This window comes from Ursus arctos, unplaced genomic scaffold (assembly GCF_023065955.2).
Source record: "Ursus arctos isolate Adak ecotype North America unplaced genomic scaffold, UrsArc2.0 scaffold_11, whole genome shotgun sequence".
Classification (NCBI taxonomy): domain Eukaryota; kingdom Metazoa; phylum Chordata; class Mammalia; order Carnivora; family Ursidae; genus Ursus; species Ursus arctos.
Window position 1 is genome coordinate 24,502,133 of NW_026622775.1, and position 24,005 is coordinate 24,526,137.

Below are 24,005 nucleotides of genomic sequence, written 5' to 3' on the forward strand. Positions count from 1 at the left end.
TCCACTACAGTATATAAAACAAACTGATTTTTAAAGAGAACTTTTTTTAATAATAGAGAAGTATACCCATCTACATAGCATCTGTAGTTAAAACAAAGAAAATCATATGAAGTATTTCAACAGAGAAAAGTTTATAGAGAAAATTAGTTACATAAGTGTTGGGGAGCTTAAAGTACAAAAAAATACAAACTAGATTATCACAGAGATAATAACTGGAGGAAACAACTGCTGGGAAGACTGTAAGAACAAAGGGAATATGCTGTATTATCAGACCCTGGAAGAGACTCTGCAGAGTTGGCACTCAGAACACTGAGTAGGGGGGTTTGCGAACTGGCCCCGTGACACTGGCGTGATTAGGCTGATCCTACAAATGACAAAAGAAGCAAGAGGCATGAACTATTATTGTCTTCCGTGCAAATGAAGGGCAGCTTCTTCCTCCTGAAAGACAAATCTACACAGTTTGCAAGCATGAAGCTTAATGTATTTTAAATAGTAAAGCATTACTAATTAATGAACAAATCACGTTATAAAAAATCTATATTGTAAATCCTTTGCTAGAACCTCATATTTTAACTTTCAAGATACATAAATCAGGAGAAGTACCTTATTCATCAAAAGATAGAGAGAATTCCGGGTCAGAGATCTTTCATTTTCATTAGGCATGCATATATAAATAATAAAAGTTACATTTATGGCAATTATTGTAGAAATTTTAGTAAGCACCCACTTATCCAAAAATAATCAGAAAATTGGGTCTTTTGGTTAATTGAACATTCTTGTTAATTGACATTTGTCAAATACATCACACATGGATTAACAGTGCTCAAAGAACTAGAATAAAATAACAGGCACTTGACATCAGAATTTTAACTCTACAGCTCTTCCTAGCTGTATAATTCTGATTCCCTTCAGGATATACAAGTGTTCAAACATTACTTAAAATATGTCATTGATTCAGATTAATCAACAAATAATTATAGTTGTGTAACATTTAGTAGTAGAAGGTGAAACTAATAAAACTGAATTGTTATTGACTCTTGGACACAGCTTGGCGTTTGATTATGTAAGTAAATATCTACATAAAATTGAATGAAGGTACAAAATGTTGTGAGAAGAAAAATAATTTTATATTTTTAGTTCATTTTCTAGATTAATGGGTGTACATCCTATCACATTTTAACATAATGATAGAGATCCACCTCAGCAAGATACATTTTTAATATAATTATTTTTCTCTATATCTATGTGTTCTTCATACTATATTTTTATTTCTCATTTGAATTTATCTGCTAGCAATTTTTTAGAATGCAATGAAAAAAACAAGCAAGAGTTTCATATCTGTAGTACAAAAACAATTTTATAGTAAACTGATTAAAGAGACAACATGTCTTCTGTTTTCTACTAATTACCACTAATTAAAACTAGTTTCGAGAGTTTTAATAATTCCTCAAATATAATGATAGTGATAAAAAGATGCATTATAAATGTGAATGTATACTGAAAAAAATGACCCTTTCTTTATTGGACCTGTCAAAACCTATTATATTAACCACAGTTTAAACTCGTGTAGTAGAAAGAGTAGGTGATATTCTAATAAACAAAAGGTCATTTGCCCTCTAACTTTACAGGCCACAGGTATAGACCACAAAGAATAAAACTTTATTACTGGTTAAACAAAGTCCATACTGTAACACCACTGAATGAATTTTGAAATCAGAAGGTTCGAATTAACATCAACCATGGCCACTGATATTATTTTCCTTCTTTTTAATAAAAAAAAATTAACAGCTTTACTGAGGTACATCTGGCATACAATAAACAGCATATATTTAAATCTATACTTTGATAAGTTTTGACATATGTTTATACCTTTGAAACTACCAATACAATTATAATAATAAACACGTACAAATACACCCAAAAGTTTCCTTAAGACCCCTGGTAATCCCTTACTCCTGTATTTCTCACCCCTTTTCTAGCCTCTGGCAACCTATGATCTGCTTTCTATCACTATATACTAATTTGGATTTTCTAGAATTTTATATAAATATAGTCACACAATATGTACTTTTTCTCCATGTAGCATTTTTCCACTCCGAATAATTATTTTGAAATGTATTCATACTGTTACATGTATCAAAAGTTGATTCAATTTTATTGCTAACTACTATTCCATTATATGAACATACCACAATTTATCAATTTACTTGTTATGGACAAGTTTCCAGTTTTTGGATATTGCACATAATATGACTATGAAAATTCATGCGCAAGTTTCCATGAAAATTTGCTTTCAGATCTTTTGGCAGAGGAATGACTGTGTGAAATAATAGGTGTTTGATTATCATTTTAAGAAACTGCCGAATTGTTTTTCAAAGTGATTGTCCCGTTTTCATTCCCAGGAGCAGTATTTGAGAGTTCCAGTTGCTTCAAATCCCCACCAACATCTGATATGATCAGATGTTTCAATTTTAGATGTTCTAATAGGTATGCCATACTTTATTATAGATTTAATTTTCATTATGCTAATGACTAAAAATGTGTCTGTCATTTGTAATTCTAAGCTAAAGTGCCTGTTTATAACATCTCTTTTTCTAATTCTGTTGTTTGTTTTTTAACTGGTAAATTTTAAGAGTTCTTTCTATACGCTAGATTCTGGCCTTTTGTTAGATGTGTGATTTAAAAATATTTTCTCCCAGTTTGAGGCTTGTCTTTTGATTCTTTTAATAGTATCTTTTAAAGAGTAGAACTTCCTAACTTTTTGATAAAGTCCAATATATCTTATCAGACCCAAAGAAAATTCCACAGATGCATGTAAAATACTACATGAAATAATGATTGCACATCAAAATGCAAAACAATGTTCTCTTCTATTTATTTGAATCCTAATTCTACAAAAACATCATCATGATGATCATAATCATGATCATCCTCCTCAACACCAACATGCTCAGCTTAAGGAGTCCTCCAGTCTTACAAGAATTACTGGAAATGGGTAATACATGTTATTACTTTTCAGCTGAAGCCAGTCTCCTTTATATAACCAATGCAAACAAATGTTTCACACTTTTCCAAAGTAATTTTCCAGAAAAAAAAAAAAAATCTGAACGTTTTATTTCTGAAAGGAAGTGATACCAATATGTGAAAACATGCATTTCTCCAGAGTATTTATGTCTAGAATATTTTAAACACCCCTCCTTTTAGTAGACTGGATCACTGCCCTCAATTCATCATTTTCTACGTGTATTCAAACTTTTGTTTTTTTTTTTCCCAAGTGACTTTGTACCTTCCATTAGAGTGACTGAGAGTATCCCTGACACCACTAATGTTGGGTGTGGCCAAATGACTTGCTTTAGCTGATGGAATATTAGTGAATGTGCCATGAACAGGGTGTTTACATGCCCATGGTTGCTCTGGCTTGCCTTTTGTGTTTCTGTAGGCACCATAAGAGCAGCATGCCCTCCTGTAGCTGTTGTCCCTTCAGTCTGAACCTCAGAATGGACCAGTAGTATGGACCAGAGCCTGACCTGAAGCTTGAAGCCAACCCAACTGATACACAGCACACCCTGAGATAGAATTGCCCCCGATAACTCACAGAACAGAGTAAGAAAATACATGTGTGTTTGAGCCTCTGAGTTATGAATCATTATTGTAGCAGTAGCTAATTACTATATTTATATACATAAATATGTGGACGAGAGGGTCTTAATGTACAACAGTCACCCTTCTTTTATGAAGGAGTATCACTCCTCCTTTATGAAGACATATCATTCTTAGAAATGGAAAAATAACATCCTTGTTTCAAGGAAGAAATTAAGTTACCAAAAGGAATTCTATAAATAAATTCTCAAGTTTATTCTTTAAAGAAAATAGGGAAACAAATAGTTTAGAGTAATAAGGATAATGATATCAACCAGCTAGCACTTCTTGAACTTTACATTCTTGGGCAGTTGATGATAAATGTCTTATAGATATTACATCTTTTAAGGCTCTTTAACTATACTTTGAAAAACAGCGTTAACAGCATTATATAACTCAGTGTTTCTCAAAGCATGGTTCCCCACACCAACAGGATCAACTTTATTTGGAAGCATGTTAGAAATGAAAATTATTGGGACCCCCCCCCCCCAGAACTAAATCACTGACTCTGGAACTGAGACGTAGGAATCTGTATATTAACAACCTTCCAGACTATCTAATGTACACTCAAGTCTGAGAACCACTGAAGATAGGGAAGGTTAGTGGAAGATACAGAGGTTAGTTTATACAAAACAGCTACTTAATGTTTGTTTTGGATTTTAAACAGATATTCTTGCTCTAGAGCTTTATTTACTAGTTGCTGTGCACACATGAGCTCACTTAATACTTGGCAAACCTACAAATTAGATATTGTCATTCTAATTTTTATAGATGAGGAAACTGAGCTCCTAAATTAATAGTTAATAAGTTGTGAACTGGTATCTATAACTAGATCCGTCCAACCCCAAAGGCAATATTTTACTCCTATACAAAAACTCATTCATAACAAATTGAAAATAAGTAGGGGATCAAGGAGACCACTAAATAGAAAATATAAGACTAACTATGCTGTCATAGTGTTAGTGAGCTGGGTCTTACACAGATAAATAAAGAATCAGAAAATCTTCAACTTATGAAACACTTCTACAGAAGCTATTCTGAAGACAGTTTTGTTGAAAGTTACTGTAAGACAAATTTTATTAATGAAAAAGCACAAATAGTTAATGTTACATATTAATTTGATTTTCAACTTAAGACTTTTGAAAGGTTATAAAATACTGGTCAAGGACCATTTCTTAGCAGGTAGAAAGCAGTGTTTAGCCCACAAAAAGTGGGTTTTTGTGTCTGTTTTTTTTTGTTTGTTTGTTTGGTTTTTGTTTGTGTTTGTTTTTAGAGGAGCTTAAGTCTAAACTTAAAAACTAGGAGAGATTATACAAAAAAATCCATATATCCAGCTGCTTCTTACAAATCAGTTCTGGCAATACTCGAACCGAATAATAGTCGATAATAATAGTAGAGCTACCTGTAGTAAGCTTTCTCTTTTCTGTTAGCCATTTCCTATTAACAAATGCCATTTGGGTACCTGTCGAGTGTCCATGCTGGAGTCAACCATCCTTGGTCAATCCTTGCTTTACCGTGTACTAGCTGTGTGAGCTAGGCAAGGTCCACGGTATAAAATAGAAGTAACGATAATAGATCCTGCACTCATTTGTGAGAAATTGATGACTTAGTGCATGAAAAGTGTTCAGATTATTTCCTAGCATCTAGTTAGAGCTCAGTAAAGGTTAGCTATTATTTATCATCCTTTTTTTTTCTTCAGTAGGAAAGAACATTTCACTACATTCATGTTTTTCTCAGAGACAGGGCTGTCAGTCAATGGACTGGATGTTCCCAATTAAAAAAAAAAATAGGTGGTATGTACAAATAAAGTTAATTATAGGAATATTTAATAAAAGGACTTTTTAAAAATGAGCAGGCTGCAGAGAACCTCCAGGGAATAGTGGTTGCTGTCACCCATCCTAGGACTGAAAGGCCAGAGGAGGTACTGGCTTCCAGCCTTCTGAAGGAAGGAGAAGTTTGCATGGATAGGGATGATTTCAAAAGAGCTGTGGCTTTTGGCTGAGGGAAGCAGGCCGCTTGAAAGGATCCTGTAGGGGAGAGCAGGCAGAATAAATCCTGAGATCTCCCTTCCGTCTTTCTGTTCTTACGACTGAACTCAACTGAAAGTCGGAGGAATAAGGAGCTCACTAATACAGTCTATACAGTCAGTCTCCAGACAGAGACACACCAGGGTGAGGATTAATTTTAAAAATTAGAGTATGTAAGTTAGACTATTACCCAGCATACAATAACCATGAAGTAATACTAGATGATTATTAATGTTATATTTTCCAGAGCATCATGGCTTCTACAAAAGCATTATACATTTCTGCTTCTTACCCTTAATTATCTGGTTCCCCTTAACTTGTTATACCTTTAAAACCTTCAGACGGTTAATCTGGATAGTTAAGTTAATTTTTATCCAGATAGTGTGGATTTCAATTTCTGTTCTCTTAAAAGTAATAGAAAGCCACCTGATAGATGATTAACTTTGAAAGTTTCAGTAAGTTTTGTACTGGTAATTGAGATCACATGATATAAACAGGAGGCTCTCAGCCCAAAAACACCTCACTGAGGCTCTCTGGATAAGACCCCAGAAGGCACCGTGTTGACAGAACTACCATCTCTTTAATGCGGCTATATACTGTGGTGTAATTTTTTTTTTTTTTTTACAGGAGTGTCCTTAAAAGACACAGGCACAAGAGAAAAAGCCTCCATATGCTGACATAGGGCTCCCTGCCTCCAAGGAGCTACACACCTTCCTGTTGAATGCTCAGTAAGCTAAGCCACCACACAGCACTTTCAAATAGCAATTCAATTTCTCCCACTTAAATATTGATAGGCAGAAAAGACTGACATCTGAGGAAAATCTAACATGAAAGACAAACCAAAAAGAAAAAGAAAAATAATGGATTTTGAATAAAACAAGCAAAAATTATAGCAGAAGAAAAGATAAAACTAATTAAAAAACAATATCTTCCGAGAAATAAGAGGAGATCTCTCATCATGAAATAGAGTAGCCCAGACAAGTTGAAATAGAGAGTTTTGTTCTGAGAAATTCCAGTTGCAACTGAGGGCAAGGACAAATCTTACCAATGAAAAAGAAGAAAGACGGAAGAAGGAAGAAAAGGAAGAAGGAGGAGGAGAAGAAAAAGGACTATTTAATAAGTTAAGTCCTGAGAGTCCTTCCTGTGAACATGTCCTTGAATTCTAGCTACTAGGCTTATCCTTTAGGCAATACTATAGAAAACAAGGATGGTGTGTTGGGTTTTTTATTATTGAGTCAGTAATTTCAAGAAAAAAGAAAAGAAGTGGGGGAAAAAAAAGGTCAAGACTTCGTTTATTTTGAAAACTATAGTTGGACAAATTGGACAGTCTGTCTAGGCTTTTTTTTACGGATGCAAGGTAGGTGTGGTTACTTTGCACTTGTGTCGGCCAATATCTGTAAATATTTTCCCCCATCTGTGAGATAAAATAGACATCTAATCATAATGGTGCCAAGACAAAGTATAATCTTTGTTTTTGCACTTCAAATATATTAACATTTTCTCCAAGTACAGATAAACCATTTTTTAATTACAAATAATTGTTTCTATGGAAAAATGGAGTTTGAAGTATCTTGAATAGCCAATAAACTGAATAAAGTCACTGGGCATATGTGTTGAGATTAAAAAAAAAAAAGTTAAGGTTGAGCATATAGGAAGAAAGATTTTTGGGAAATTCTTGAGCAAAGCTTGCATTTCACTGTTAAGTCTCAGTCTTTACTAGGTAAAAAGCATAAACTCTTTTTGATTATTACAGTCCATAACCAGAAAACACAGTTTCATAGGGTTTGAGAGCTAAATATGAATTTAGAAGTCACTGTGTCCTACTCTCAGAAAACTGTGTCCTACTCCCAGAAAACTAAATTCCATGGAAGGTAAATTACTTCCTAGGATCCCATATCTTCTAATGACAGAGCCAAACACAACCCAAATTCTTATAGAGTCCTAACAGTGTAGATTTCCCAAATTATCAGGACACTTAAATAACAGCTTCTATTTGAAATGAACCCGTTTCATCAGCAGACCTGCATTCAAATTTCCTCTCCCATACTCATGATGTGGCCCTGGGGAAATAATATCTTAGTTTTTACATATGAAATTGGAATCTTGGGGTGCTGAGGTGGTTCAGTCAGTTAAGCATCTGCCTTCAGCTCAGGTTATGATCCTAGGGTCCTGGGATGGAGCCCTGTAGAGGGCTCCCTGCTCAGCGGGGAGCCTGCTTTTCCCTCTCCTGCTCCCCCTGCTTGTGCTTGTTCACTCTCTCTCTCTCTCTCTCTCTGTCAAAATAAAATCTTAAAAAAAAAAAAACTGGAATCTTGAGGCATCTGGGTGGTTCAGTCAGTTAAGTATCCAACTTTTGATTTCAGCTCAGGTCAAGATTTCAGGGTTCTGAGACTGTGCCCCATGTAGGGCTCTGTGCTCAGCAGGGAGTCTGCTTGAGATTCTCTCTGCCTTTCCCCCCAGCTCATGTGTGAGCATGCTCTCTTCCTCTCTCTCAAATAAATAAATAAATCTTTATAAAATAAGAACCTTGATTTTACTATATTTTATGTTGAACTTGTGTTAAATAGTATGAAGAAAGAACTAAATTACCCAGTGAACTTTCAATCTATTAGGGATAAACTAACACATAAACTTTAAATGCAATATTAAATTCTGGAGCCATTACAGAAGTAGACAAATGGTTTAGTTGTACAAAAAAGAAGGAGTGATGAATTATATCTCTGGGATCCATGAGAAACTTCAGAGAGAAGGTTATACGAACTTACTCCTAAAAGAACAGTAGATTTTATCCGTAGAGATAAGGTGGTCTGGAGACTGATGATGGCAGGAAGGGAGTGACAGCTGTAGTGGTGGGGAACATTTCAGAGACTATTCTTAGCAAAAACAAATCCTAAGAACTTCAAGAATTCTAATACTTGATGGTGATATCTGAGGAGAACTTCAGTAAGAGCTGATGCTGAAAAGCCAGTAGAAGCAGAATTTGATGTCTCCTCAATGTCAAGGTGACTGGATATTTCTTCTTCCTTTTATAGGCAAAAGCAAGTAACTAAAACAAATAGTGGAGTATTTATGTTTTATAAATTTATAAAAATTGTGAACAATGAATTGGATGGAATACACACTCAATTCTAGGAGACTAGCTGGGCAATTATTATAACAGTCCTTTCTCTATAGTTAGTGCAGTCATTTATGGGAATGTAACTGACTGACTAGGTACATGGGTTTTGGCAGAGGTAGGTTAGAAAGTGATATTCACACACAGAATCCGAGAGAGAATTACCATCTATATTCTGGTGACTGACTTTCATGATCACACAAATTGTGACACAATTCCTCGAGATTGGGAATACTGGGAAATGGAGTATATGGCAGGGAGAAAGTAGGGGAGAATGGAAATGTTAATTAGTTAGTTGCATGTGTCGATGAAATTCAGGAAAAGGAAAAAAATTGCTTGGGACCAAGAAATCACCCAGGTTTAACATGTATAATTTGAAAAAAGAGTGGCAATAAAAAGATTCCATCAGACTTTTAAAAATATTGATAAATAATAGAACATTTTGGTAACACTAAATTCACATCACAGAAAAAGGCTAAATTTCACTTAAGCTCTGCAAATGTACCATAAAAAGGAGTGCACTTCCAATTTAAGTTTGCTGAATCTATAAGTAGCTCTGATATTTTTCTCCACTTTATTTTTATGAGAAAGGGCTTTATCAGAGCAACAAGCTTCAAAAGCACATATTTAAAGCAGAAAATGTTAGATTTTTTACTTGGCTATCCACATTCAGAATCAGCTTTCTTCTGTACATGAAAATGTTGCCAGGAGTCCCTGAAATATTCTCAATAATCATAACGTATTCACTTAAAACTAAAAAATTCCTAGCCGTGAGAACTGCTAATTATTTTACCCAATTCTTCCAAACAACAAACACTTTGACCCATTTGTATTTTATTCTAATGGACTGCATTATTCATGTGATTGAATGAGTGAGTAGGCAATGGAACATCATATGGTATAGGATTTCTCCAGATTTATGGTCAGTCATTACTCACATAGTTGATGTTTCCCTGGGTAAGAGTCAAGTAGCTGTCTCCAAATGTAACTTTTTCCCCCCAGTGGAACAAGTCATATCTATGTATCTCAGATTTGCTGCTGTGCATCATTTCTGTAGACCCTTTAAAACTATACAACTCGGTATGAATTTTAGTATACTCATAATGAGGACGGTAATACCAAATACCTGAATCTACCTCCATGATCAAACTGTGTGTTTGAGTGGTGTTTCAAGGAATTTAAATCACAATAATCATAATACAAGCCATAGATCTTTTTAGACAAGCTGTTTAAATAAGATTTTTAGAAGTCTTTTAAACACAATATCCTTTGTGGACATATATGTCTCATAGTAAAGAAAAATACGTAGCATATCTAAAAATGGCATCCAATTAAGCAATACTCATGAGTGGTATATATCCTTTAAAGTAATATCAAGAAAAAAATACAAGATATTTTAATGTTGTATTTCCTAAATGTCACAATAGAATGAATAATTTTGTGATGTTAAAGTAATTTTCACATTCAGTCATAATTTTTAAATGATTTCACTATAATTCTACATAGAACTTTTGTGTTTCAGATGTCTGGGGATTTAAATGTCACTTACAAGCTCAATTGTGATTATGATTATTCAATTTCATACAGCCAATTTTTATCAGTTTTGCATATTAAAAGAATAATTTTTGACTATTTTAAATATGAAATCTTTGATTTGATATCAACCTAACAAATATACCTGATTGTACATGATGTGTTTAATTAGTTTGATGAATATTTATGCTTAGTTTAAGTTTGCTTATTGGGTGTTTAAGAGGTAAACCTTTTCTTTTTTTATCTACTGTCTTAAAATATACCTTAGTCTATGCCAACAATATAAAATGAGTTAATCAACTACCCCTGGAATGCTAGACTAAAAGATTTTTATCTTAAGTGTGAAATTCAAAATAACATACCTGCAAATGTACCAAAATATTTCACTTCACTTTGCATGTGGAAACCCAAGCTAAGAAAAATCAAAGATATGCATCTTTCCATTAGGAAAATGTTCCTCTCAGGAAAATATGTCATGATGATAAACCAGATATCAAACAATAAATTATATTCTATGGTCTATTAGTCATTATGTAGATCATGTGTACATATAAAATGTGTTTATGCAAGGGAAAATGGATTGGCAAGACATACTGTACTGCTTATTTCCTCAAGTTCTATTACTGATGATCTAAACTCTGAGAGAGAGAAAAGGCACTCATCCTATATTGCTATTCCTCTGTAGCTTCCTGTAAAATACTATGACTATCTCTACTAAGAAACAGTGGGTACAATTTACTTTTTAATTTAAATATTACAGCAAATCAGAATAGTGTTTGCTATGAACAGACTAGAGGAGTATTTCATATCCACTCTTAGTCAAACTTTGCAAATCTAAATAAGTAAATTAATTGATACATAATAATGATAAGGCAAGCATTACTCGTGATTCAGACACCTTGGAGTAAAAAATACACCAGTAAAAGCCAGGCCTAGTTATAATGGACAAGAGCCAGGATGACAAAGGGCCACTGGGGAAGGGGGATGATAGCAGTTCTATTCTGATAAATAACGGTCTAGATTAAAAAAAAAAAAAAATCTATCTTTCTAGTCCACTACCACCACCACTGCCATGAATGTGTGGGCACATTGGCTCAGAGTAATTATTTCTGGGCCATGAAAGAGTATATATACCATCCCAAGGATAGTTAGTGAAAATTCTCCTGCTAAAAATCACATGGCCAGTACTATTCCACTTTGATTTAGTAGAGTACCGATATCCATTTGGGTAGAAACTTGGCATAAGCACAGACTGTTTTTTCTGCCCAGTTTGGCTGTAATAGATACTTACAATTTTAGTTTTTTCAACCAAAATAGAAGTTTATTGCTTTCCGACATAAGTATTTTAAGGAAGAAAATGGAGACTTTGCCCTATGAAATCCTCAGGAAATGAAGACTACTTCTACTGTGTTACTTGGTCCTGGGCTACCCCATTCTTAGGGTCATCTCATAGTTCAAAATGGCTGATTCCATTCCAGCTCAAGCCATAGTTTCTGCATTCCAGATAGCAGAAGGAAGAAGACAGAAATAAGAACAGACAGGGGTCTTTCACTTTTAAAGAAGATTTATAGAAACAACTACAGGACATTTTGTTATTACAATCCACTGGCCACAGCTAAGTATCAAAGAGGATAAGAAGTATAGACTGTTTTCAGGGTAGCCAGTGCTGCATGGTAAAAATACCTTCGACATAGGTAAAAATACCTGTAATATAAACCCAGCCTAAAAATACCTATAATATAACACAAATGTTAAACATTTGACTAAGTGTTCAAGAGAAAGTAAGATTTGCAAGCAATGCCAGGGGCACCTGGGTGGCTCAGTCGGCTGAGTGCCTGACTTGATTTTAGCTCAGATCATGATCTCAAGAGTCATGAATCTAGCCCCCTTGTCATGCTCAGCAGGAGTCTCTCATCCTCTGCCTCTGCCCCTCTCCCCTTATAAAGAAAATAAATAAATCTTTAAAAAAATAAGTAATGCCATACATTATGAAAAGTAAAAGGATTAAAGAACTCCAAACAAACATAGTTCTACACAGTTAACGATCATTGCTATAATTCTACATCACTTATGCAGTTTATACTTATCTACATTGACAGGAGAAAGAAATATAACAATAACCCACTGAGCCATCTGAACTTCATCACAATCATTTAATTTTTTAAATAAACTGGAATAATGTCAATTTTGTCTCTGTTCAAAATTATCATTTCATGTAAAGGATTTCCTCTCCTTCCCCATTTGGATAACTAAGAGTAAAATTATGCTTTTACAAACAAGATCTGACATAAGCCATTTTAACTGGCAAAATAGAGGATTTAAAATTAACTGTATAGAACTGTAAGTAGAAATAGAGGGTCTGCAATTGACTGTAGAGATGTAAATGAAGAATAAATCAGGCCTAAGAAACATCAGCTCCCATCAATGATCAGAGAAACTCAACCTAAAGCAACTTTTTGTCCTGAACTATTCAGAGAACTGCAGCTCTCTAAAGCTGTTACAGATACGCCTGCAAAATAATTCTTTCAGACCACAATAATCTGAGAACTACCCCACAAAACACACACATCTGCAACTGTCTACTGAATTGAGACTGTGAAGTCGACCAATTTAAATCATCTCTCTCTTTTTTTATTTGCTGAGTAGATATTTCCTTCTTGTCTCCTAAATGAGCAAAACTCTAAATTCATAGTTTTTAAACTGTTTAATAAAGGCTTGGAACAAGGAAATTGCCTCAAACTAGTAGGCCACAGATTTTGAAGAGCTGACAGGTAGGTTGAGCCTGCCTTCTCAGTTACTTGCCATTGCTATATTTTGAGCAAATAATTGGATAACGCTTTTCTCTTCTCCAAAAAGTCTCAGGATTTTACAGTGATGTTCCCAGTGTCAGCAGTGGCTTCATCAACAGTTACGTAAAATGTGAAGACACCAACCAGGAAGTCCTGTTTCACACTTCAGAAAACTAATGTTAGTAGATGTGTGGGTGTGGAAAAATAAGCTGTGTATTGTAGCAAGGTGTGTAATGGAATGTTTGAAAAAAAAAAAAAGATTTCCAGAATATCATTGTCTAGGCAGTGGACAACCTAGTGATTCTGTGAAAAATGAACACTTTTGAGGAAGGTTTCTTTTTTCAATTGTTTCAGGCACAAATTTCTTTTATTCCTAATGTGACTAAATGCCATGGAGATTAAAAATCATTTTATAAGTGGCAGATAATCTAATGTCAATTCCAGTCTTGCTGTTCCTCATAGGCAGAGCTTTTAGAAAGCTAGAAGTGCCAACAATAAATAGAATACTATACCAGGATTCTTTAAATAATAATTCTAAGAGTCAAAGTAAATGACTTAAGTACACTAGAAATGAAATGTCATATTTAACCTTTCAGTGCACACTGGACAAATGAATGAAGAAACACAATAATGAAATTTGTTGTAAGACTATCAAATGAGATACTATCTTAATTAACTTACAAGTGCATGTCTTTGGCATATGATTGTTCCGGTTTGCAGAAAATCTCTTCCTAAACTGTTGGGTGGACAATGATTTTATGTTACTTCCCCCACACTTCAAAAAAGCATTTTCCATAAAATATTTCAGTTGTAGTTAATCAGAGTGGCTTCTATCTCAAAATAGCATCTTACTGAATACTGGCTTTCATTTTCAAAGCAACTTCAAATTTTGACCATAAATACAAATTATTACTTATAATTATGGGTTTGTTTGCTTGTTTGTTTGTTTTTTTGAGAACAATGTGCTGTAGGGAAAGCCACACAGGCAAATTCAAACTTTTGCGGATAGGGATGTTTCATTGTGGTAAGACCAAGGAGACCCGTAAACTACTGAATAACTGAGAAGTTGAGATTGAAAGTTGCCTCACAGGATTAAGACTTGCTAAATCACCTTGGAAAAAGAATCTTTCCGTAACTTGCTTCTTGAAACTTCTTGACAGGATACCAGGTAGGAAAGAAATTCATCTTTAGAGATATATTTGAGATACACTAATGTGACTCCAAAAAACAATGTACAACTTCTACTTTCAGCTCCAATACGCAAAGAACTTTAAAGACATCATTCAATTCCCTATAGGTAGAACAATAAAAGTTGAACAAACTATAAATCAGTAATTTCTGGGACCCATCAGAGAACTGAATTCCCAGGACAAACACTCCCTGAGATCTGGTGAAACAAGTGAACCTGGAGTGATAGTCAAGATCTCCTTGTGCTGGAGCACAAGCCAATGGAGCCCTCACCTGACAGGGACAATTACAATGTGGCTTTTATGGATTGTTAGAGGCTAAGTATGGACTTAGGTGAAAGTGGGAAACTTCTTGAGGGCTGTAGTCTTTAGGTGATTCGATACTTTCACGATATTTATGTTCAACAACCCCATTAGGTTTTCCTGGTGAAGATGTAAGAAAGATCCCCACATGGCTCTAGGAGAGGGAGAAGAGTAATTCTTGTTAATTATACCACTACAGCACAAGCATTCTCCCTAACAAAAGCCTACTTTTCTAGGGAAGACTTTATCAGAATCTTGCCCCAGAGCCTTGATAAAAGATCATTCCTCCCATGTATTCCCCTCCAGACTTTCTGTCTCATGTAGGAGGGGAAACAACTATAAGAGATATTATGAATGTCAGAGGCCAGAGTCACAGGCCCACTAAAGGACTGAGATAAACTGAAATGTTATAGAAACTTCCTCCTCAACATACTAACATCACATCAATAGGACTCAAATGTAACAACTGTGGATTACAGCTGAAAAAGCTAAAGGACACAGACTCTCTCCAAGGAGGAGTACTAAGGAAGAAGAGTGACAAAAACAAGAACCATCAAGAAACTTAAAGCTTCTGGCATTTAAACTGCAGCAAACAGAAAACAAAGCCCAATTCCTACTTCAATGAACATAAATATTCCCACTAGAGAACTATTTTACCTCAGTCCTATTATCAGATGCAACATGTTTGGTTCCTAACAAAAATCATAAGGCATGCCAAAGACTAGGGAAAAAAGCAAAGAAGAAAGCAAGCAAGCATAGGACCAGACTATGACATAACACAGATGCTGGAATTACCAGACAGACAACTTAAGAATAAATATGATTAATAAGCTAATGGCTTTAATGGATAAAGCAGATAATAAGAAAAAAATAAATGGGTAATGTAAGTTGAGAGGTGGAAATTTTAAGAAAGAATTAAAGGGATATGTTACAAATAAAAATATTGTAATAAAAATGAAGAATATCTTGACGATCTCATTAGTATATTGGATTTGGGAAAGAATCAGTGAGTTTGAAAGATACATCAACAAAAACTTTCCAGATTTAAATGAAAAATTAGAAAAGAATATCTAGAACTAAGGGAGAATTTAAAAAGCTGTAATCATAAATCATACACATAAATGAAACAAAAAGAAGGAATAAGTATGAGAAATATTTGAAGCAATATGGCTGTGAAATTTCCAATATGAAGGAAAGTATAAGAAGTTCCAGGAAGCTCAAAGAACCCCAAGCAATATAAATAACAACAATCACTCCCAACCACAAAAAAACAAAAAAACAAAAAACCCTATACTTAGGCATAACATAATCAGACTATAAAAAAAAAAAATCAAAGGTATATTGTATTCAAACTCTAAAAAAGAAAGAAAAAAACGACAAAAAGTTTTTTAAAAAGCCAAAGACATCTGAACAAAAAAGAATCAGCACAAATTTTTCCTAAGAAACAATGCAAGCAAGAAGACAATGGTGTGAAATATTTAAAGCATTGAAAGAAAAAGAAATGAAAAACCTAAAATTCTATGCCAGTGAAATTATGCTTCAAAAGTTAAAAGTAATAAAATATTTTTACACTAAATAAAAAACAAAACAAAATCTGAGGAAATGTATCAACAGCAGACAGGAGGTATAAGAAATATTCAAAGATTTTTTTCCGGCAGAAGAAAAATGATATAGGTCATAAGTATGGATCTACATGAAGGAAGGAAAAGCAATGAAGAAAGAATAGATGAAAGTTAAATTAAGTATTTAATTTTCCTATTTTAATCGATTTAAAAGATAACTGAAGGTAAGAATTATAGCAGCGCATTACAGTGATTATAACATATGGTTAAGAAAAAGGATGAAAGTATTTATCATAAAGAAAAGGAGGGAGGGATTTGGACTACCTTACTACAAGGTACCTATTACATGTAAAGCTGAGTAGTGTCATTTTAAAGCAGGGGCACCTGGGTGGCGCAGTTGTTAGGCGGCTGCCTTTGGCTCAGGGCGTGATCCTGGCGTTCCGGGATCGAGTCCCACATCGGGCTCCTCCACTAAGAGCCTGCTTCTTCCTCTCCCACTCCCCCTGCTGTGTTCCCTCTCTTGCTGGCTGTCTCTCTGTCACATAAATAAAATCTTTAAAAAAAAATTAAAAAAAAAATAAAGCAGATATAGGCTATTTAAATACCAGGGAAATTGCAATTAAAAAAAAAAAGGAGAAAAGTGTAATTGATATCCTGGGGAACAAAATAAAATGGAATCACATAAAATGCACACTTTAAAAACAGAACACAGAAAAAGGGCCTCTGTCAATGAACTGAATATAATTACAAACCTGGTTGTTATTGATCCTGGTTGTGACAGTATATCAATAACAACTTTAAATGTGATTGGTTTAAATATATTGATAATCACTTTAAATATGATTGGTTTAAATATACCTATGAAAAGACAACAATTGTCAGAATGAATAAAGAAGAAAATAAGACTCAGATTGGTTAAAAGTAAAGAGATAGAGAATATATAAAATGCTAACACTAATTGAAAGAAACTTAGTGTAGCTACTCAGACAAATCTGACTCCAAATCAAAGAAAACCATCAGGAATAAAGCTATAGATTACATAATGATAAGGAAGTCAATCCTCCAAAAAGACATAATTATTCTAAACGTGTATGCACCTAACAATACGGCATCAAAATGCATGAGGAAAAACTTATAGAAGTGAAAGGACGACAGATGTATCTCGTTTAAAGTTGGAGAGTTTAATATTTCTCATAAATAATGAATAATCTGAGATGGAAAAATCACTAAGGCTACCTTTGACCTGAGCAACACTGTTATCAGATTGATTTAATCGATATTTTATAGACTATTCCACCTAAAGACAGTACAATACACATTTCTTAGGCTCACATGGAATATTTACTCACATAGAGGTAGGAAAGAAATTTTTATTTCTTTCACTTTCACTTTCACCTAAGTCCATACTTAGGCTCACAAGGAATATATACTCACATAGAACGCATTAGGTCTGGGGTACCTGGGTGGCTCAGTTGGTTGACCATCTGCCTTCAGCTCAGGTCATGATCTCAAGGTCCTGGGATCAAGCTCCACGCTGGGCTCCCTGCTCAGCAGGGAGTCTGCTTCTCCCTCTCCTTCTGCCCCTCTCCCTGCTCATGTTCTCTGTCTCTGTCTCTCTCAAATTAATAAAATCTTTAAAAAAGGATAATTGGGTCATAAAACACTTTAATAAATTTAGAAGAATAGAAATTATGAAAAGTCTGTTCTCAAACAAAATGGGATTAAACAAGAAATCAAAACAGAAAGGTGGCAGATCTCAAAAATTAAGAAAATAAAATACTTCGAAATGACACAGAATACAAAGAAATGTCAGAAGAAATTTAAAATATTTGAACTAGATTATAATAGAAATACAACTTATCAAATTTGCAGATTTCAGTGAAAGCTGTGTTTAAAGGAAAATTTGTAGCAGGGAAAACATATTAGAGAAGAAAAGGATCTAAAATTAGCAATCTAAAGCTTTCATTTTAGGAAACTACAGAAAGAAGAGAAATATAAGCCTTAAGCAAGATTAGAAAATAAATAACAAAAATTAGAAGGAATTATAGAATGAATAACAGTAAACAGAGGAAAACCAATAAAACCAAAATCTGATCCTTTGACAAGATCAATAAAATTGATAAAACTCTAGCCAAACTAACAAAGGAAAAAAATGAAAATACAAATTACTAATATCAGAAATTAGAGAAATTGGATGGAATCATCACTATTATTGAATAGATAGTAGAATAATAAAATATATTATAAACAAGTTTATACCCACTAATTTGGTAATTTATATAAAATGGACCAATTTCTTGAAAGATGCAAACTGCAAAAACACATAAGGAGAAACAGATAACATAATTAGCCCTGCACCTATTAAAGAAATTGGAACAACAATCAATGATCTTCCAAAACTTAAATCAGCAAGTCCAGATGGTTGCACCAGTGAATTCTACTGAACATTCAGGAAAGCAGTGATACCAATTCTCTACAATATCTTTCAATAACAGAAGCAGGATGAATTCTTCCTAATTAGTTATATAATGCCAACATTAGCTCAATACCAAAACCAGATAAATAATATCTCTCATAAACCAGATGCAAAAATTCTTTTTTTTTTTTAAGATTTTATTTTATTTATTTGACAGAGAGAGCGACAGCCAAAGAGAGGGAACACAAGCAGGGGAAGAGGGAGAGGAAGAAGCAGGCTCCCAGTGGAGCAGGGAGCCTGATGCGGGGCTTGATCCCAGGACTCTGGGATCATGCCCTGGGCCAAAGGCAGATGCTTAACGACTGAGTCACCCAGGAGCCGCCAGATGCAAAAATTCTTAACAAAGTATTAGCTAATCTATCCCAGCAATGTATAAAATTAACATCACATCTAATGGGATTTAATATATGGTGGGAGAAGACACAAATGTCCTATGCAAAAGAATTCCAAATAATGTATGTAAATACTCTGCCCTCAAGAAAATGGATTAACATCACTAACCATCAGGAAAATGCAAATCAAAACGTCAATGAAGATGTCACCTCTTACCTGTCACAATGGCTATTATCAAAAAGACGTAACAAACATTGGTGAAGATACGGAGAAAAGAGAGCCTTTATGCACTGTTAGTAGGAATGTATATTGGTACAGCCAATATGGGAAACACTATGGCTCTTCCTCAAAAAAAATAAACAACCGTATAATCCAGCAATTTCACTTCTAGATATTTATCCAAATTAAATAAAAACACTAATCCAGGGGCGCCTGAGTGGCGCAGTCGTTAAGCGTCTGCCTTTGGCTCAGGGTGTGATCCTGGCGTTCTGGGAACGAGTCCCACATCAGGCTTCTCTGTTGAGAGCCTGCTTCTTCCTCTCCCACTCCCCCTGCTTGTGTTCCCTCTCTTGCTGGCTGTCTCCCTCTGTCAAATTAATAAATAAAATCTTTAAAAAAACACTAATCCAAAGAGACAATGCACCCTTATATTTATTGTAGCATTATACACAAGAGCCAAACTATGGAAACACTAAATAGGCATCGGTAAATGAATAAACAAGATATCGTAAGTGTGTATACATATGTAAATATACATTATATATAAATGTATATGTAAATATATATTTATACATACATATACATTCATATATACATAAATGTATATATAAATAAATATAAATATATATATAAATATATATAAATATGCACATAAATTTATATATAAATAGATAAACTATATTAAATATAAATAATACATATATAAATATATTACAAACTATAAATATTTTATAAATATATAAAATATAAATAAATAAATGTATATATAAATAAATATAAGTAAATGTATTTATATATAAATGTATATGTATGTATACATTTATATATAAATGTATATTTACATATAAATATATATTTACATACACATAAACACATACACACTATATATATATGTATACACATACACACAATGGGATATGTATATACACATACACAACTGTGTATATACAAATATACACAATGTTTATATACACAAAACATACACACACACACACACACACACACACACACACACACGGAATATTACTCAGCCATAAAAAAGAACGAAGTCTTGCCAATTGCAACAATGTCAGTGAGCCATAGAAAAATGGATGAAATAGGTGAAGGGCATTAAGAGGTACAATCATCCAGTTATAAGATAAATAAGACATGGAATGTAATGTACAGCATAGGGAATATAGCCAAATAATGTAACAACTTTACAGTGACAGATGGTAACTAGACTTACAGTGGTGGCCATTTTGAAATGTGTATAAATATTGAATCACCATGTTGTACCTCTGAAACTAATACAATATTGTATGTCAATTAATCTTCCATAAAAAAGTAAAGAAGTTTCAATAAAAAAGTAAAGAACTTGTTCATAACCATTAGGAAAGATGGGACAGACCACTCAATGTAAAAGGGTTTTTGAAACAAAAATTCAGTTCATTGTAGAAAAATAAAGGTATATTTGTTGCAGAAAAGAGAGAGAGAGAGAATAAAATGGACTATAATTTCCTCCTATCCCGTAAGTGTGGACTATTCATAGTGACTTTCATCCAAAGAGTACAGTGTGCAAAGGGGTAGGGTTACTTTACAGTGTAGAGAACTGACAAACACCATCTCAATCCAGGTGATCAAATAGACAACAGCGGTAAGTCATATTGATAGTCTGGAGCCTTGAAGTGATGTGCTGAGAAAGACAATGTAACTGTGTGGTACCACGAGTCGATTTGTCAGTTTAATCATGAGAAAAACATGGGGCAAATCCTGAGAGACGTTCTAGAAAATACCTAGTTGGGCTCAGAAGCATCGAGATTATCCCAACAAATTCCTAGAGAATGCCACAACCAATAGGAGCCTAAGAAGATATTAGTACCAAATGTAATGTATTATGCTAGATTTGATCTCAGAAAAGAAAAATAACATTAGGGAAAAATGAGAAAATCTAAATCGTTAACTCTAGTTAATAGTGTATCAAGGGGTGCTTGGGTGGCTCGGTCATTAAGGGTGTGCCTTTGGCTCAGGTCATGATCTCAGGGCCCTGGGATCGAGCCCTGCATCAGGCTCCCTGGGAGTCTGCCGCTCCCCCTGCTTGTACTATCTCTCTCTGTCAAATAAATAAATAAAAGATCTTTAAAAAAAATAATAGTGTATCGATATTGGTTTATTAATTGTAACAGATGTTAACAGCAGGGGGATATGGATGTGGAGTACATGGAAGTTCTCTGCTCTAGATGGAATATAATTCTGGAAAGCAAAACTGTCCTGAAATGTTAAAGTTTATTTTTTAAAAATGGCAGATTCTGGGACAAAAATATAATTAAGTCCAATGCAGTGTAGCTTATTTCCTCATTCATCCCAGGGACTTTTGCAGCATTCCTTTGGGATAGACATTTTGGAACAGATTAAATAGGATTCTAATAGAATTATAGTCTTTAAGGGAAAAAATTATATACTTTTTCTCCCACCTACTGATTCAGCCAGATGACTGATGATGCAGAACGGAAAAGCAGTTATTACAAAATCAACAGCAGGAGTACAGGACATACCAGCAAATGACCAAAGATGTTTAATGAGGTCACCTCCAATCAAAGATGAAATGATGGATGTAAACATGTTGAGAAAGACTATGGTCCTTAACAAAACTGAAGCACACATTAGTAATCCAATATGTAGTGTCTGAGAGTCAACTTAGATTTACTCTGTTGTTACTGTTATTGTGATGCTATTACATCACTGGCTGATAGGGCCTGAAAAAATACAGAGGCAGACAGAAGATTAACGTTAATAGACAAAATATAGTACAACAAAACCAACAGAGTAATACAGGCAATACACAGCAAAGGCAAATCCCCCCCTTTTTCTTATTAAAGGCTATTTCAATTACCAAAAATAAAATGTCATAAACCTTGAGGAATTCAAAGAAAAAATAATTCATGCTCAACTTAGTGTCAGTGGTACCCCTTTTAGGGTCTCTTATGTATTGCAGAGAGAAATCAGGAGCTGTATTTCCCCAAATGTAGTTCTGGGGTCAGGTCAACCACTGTGAAACACTTGTCGCAGAGTTAGAAGCTGGAAGGGGAAATAAATCTCTGAGGCAGGTGAAAGCATATCTTGCACAAAAGCTGAGCCTTGAGACTCACATATGCTGCTTCTCAGCCAGCAGCTGAGAATGGATGTTTAAGAGGTCTTGTCAAAAATGCTGAGATCGACCACCACTTCAGAGACAGGTCAGGAAAATGGCCTGCTTGAACAGCTAACAATATCCTGATGAGACTGATGACATTTACTGAGGCTTCCGTGTGAGTGCCTGTGAATCAACTATTTTACAGAATTTCTTCGTGGCGTTCTTCACCTAACCCTCCAACAATGGTTGGATTAAAATGGCCCGGATTAAGCCATTCCTCCTCAGAAACCCCAGAGTAGCTGTTGTTTTCCTAAGTGAAACATGACTTTTCAACGAAATGGATAATACCAAGATACACACTTAAAGGATGTAAAGTTATAAAATCACTGTTCCAGGATTTGAGAGAAATGTATTCTGTGGAATGCCAACTGATTTGTGGCCTTTTACTATCTTAGAATCAGAACGATAAATGATAAATTTAATATTTCTAGGCCCCCATTTTTTCAACTCTCAAGTAACACTAGACGCTGGCCAGAAACCTTGCTGGTTGTCACTCTACAAGTCCAGAATATTAAGATTAACTACGTTAGAGAGCAGATGATGAAGATGAATGTTCCAGTTAGAAATATTGTTGGTGCAGGGAATTTAACAGAATGGATAATTTGTTTTGACATAATAAATCACCTCCATCTTCTAATATAACTATTTCTTTAGTAAAATATGATTATACAATATAATGGATAGAGTCTTTCCAAATCTCAAGTCCTTTGTACTTTTCATATATATGATGAATTCCAATGATTTCATACCTTTCATACATTGGCAGCAAACACTTAAGCTGACCTTTCAAGATAAGAAATAATTAATCAAAAGTCCATCTTAATTTTATACCTTGATGCTACTAAACCGTAGAAAGCATAACACTCTATTATATTTGGTCACATTGCAAATACAAGGTCCTATCCAAGGGCTTCCTGTGTCTGCTGTAACAAATGACGACAAATTGGGGGACGTAAAACAACACACCTGTGACCTCTGGGGACTCTAAGGGAGAACCTGTTTGCCTCTCCCACCTTCTAGAGCCAGCAGGGCAGCAGTATACTTCAGCTGTCACATCGTCTTTTTCTGTTGTCAAATCTCCTTCTGTTTCTCTCCAACAAGGTCACTTTTGATTACACTGAGGACCTACTAGGATAATCCAGGTGAATCTTCCTATTGCAAGATCTTTAACAATCACATCTACAAAGTTAGTTTTGCCATATAACATTCACAGGTCCCAATGACTTGGACTGGGATATTTTCAGGAGCCATTATTCATCATAATGCAACACTCTTAAACTTATAATCACATACTGCTTAGTAGTTCTATTTCTACAGCTAAACTTTCAGTCTTCCTACAGCAAACAATAAAAAAGTATAGCAAAAAAAAAAAAAAAGCCAATAAGTAGATAGAACGACAACCTTAAAAACTAAAACTGTTCAATTAACCCAAATAATAGCAGAAAAGAAAGAAACAAAGAAATACAGGACAGAGAGAATAAACAGAAAATATGTAGGAAAAATAGATATATTTGAAGCATAACAATTAAATTATACATAAATGGTTGTACATTCCAATTAAAGGGAAGACAGAAATTGTCAGAATAGTTTAAAAAACCTAATATACAACTACGTGCTTCCAAGTGATGCTTTTTAAATATGAAGACATGA